The 971-nt window shown below is 35.9% G+C and overlaps 1 protein-coding gene across 1 annotated transcript in view; it reads right to left on the reverse strand.

The window, feature by feature from the left end:
- Positions 1 to 971, reverse strand: part of LOC107698135 (adenylate cyclase type 4-like) — a 19,897-nt gene that overhangs the window by 1,522 nt on the left and 17,404 nt on the right. The gene's annotated exons all lie outside the window — the stretch shown is intronic.

Genomic DNA, 971 nt, shown 5'->3' on the forward strand with positions numbered 1-971 from the left:
TACTGATGTTATCAGGATGGCTGAATGACTTTTAAAACTGATAAATGTATAAGGTGACTGAAATATCAACACAGTTTTCACTCTAATGTTTGTGTCACGTTTATGGTCTGTTTTTGTTTTGTTTTCCCTCTGTTCCTGCCTCTTTTGTCTTTATGCCCATATTTGGTTATTTTCCTGTTCCTGTGCCCATTTAGTTTTATTTGATCCCAGCTGTGTCCCATTGATTTCCTTGTTTCGTTCCGATTATATAAACCCTGTGTTTCTGAATTTCCCTTGTCCTGAATTGTTCGTCTTACCCAAGTGCTACGTGTGCTTTCCTGGTGGTCTGTTCATTAAAGTTCTGTTTATTGGAATCTCCTACGTCTCTTCGCTCCAGCACAGTAGGCACACATGACAGTTGCCTTGGCAACTAGCTTTAATAAGACTAGCTTTTTTTTTAAATATCATAAACATTTTTGTCAAATAATGATTATTTTTTTCAAATAGTTATACATAGTTTTAGTTAACTATAATAACCCTGCTGTGGTCGGGCAATTCTAACAATAGTTATAAATAAAAACGTAAAGAACAAGAAGTCTAAAACTAGTTCAAGACTGTCCTTTCATCAGCTGATCGATATATTTCAGTAAATAGGATTTAACTAATGTCATATATTTATAATGTATGAATCAGTTGCTGTAACAGCTAAAGTAAGTAGCACCATTCAAAGACAAAAACTACTCCCTTTAGAGAAGTAGTTAGTCATCTGGAGCGGATTACTTTGTAAACTTCCCCATTACTGAATACATCATATCAAACTAAAATACTCATAATCAAATATACACACACACACACTCTCTCTTACCTGTCGCACAAGAATAAGGGAAATCAAGTAGAAAATGACCAGCCAAATGCCGGACATGATCTCGGGCTCCTTAAGAACTCCTGGCCTAAAACACACACACACACACACACACACACACACACACACA

Source organism: Sinocyclocheilus anshuiensis, unplaced genomic scaffold (assembly GCF_001515605.1).
Source record: "Sinocyclocheilus anshuiensis isolate Anshui unplaced genomic scaffold, SAMN03320099.WGS_v1.1 scaffold2010, whole genome shotgun sequence".
In the NCBI taxonomy this organism is placed as follows: domain Eukaryota; kingdom Metazoa; phylum Chordata; class Actinopteri; order Cypriniformes; family Cyprinidae; genus Sinocyclocheilus; species Sinocyclocheilus anshuiensis.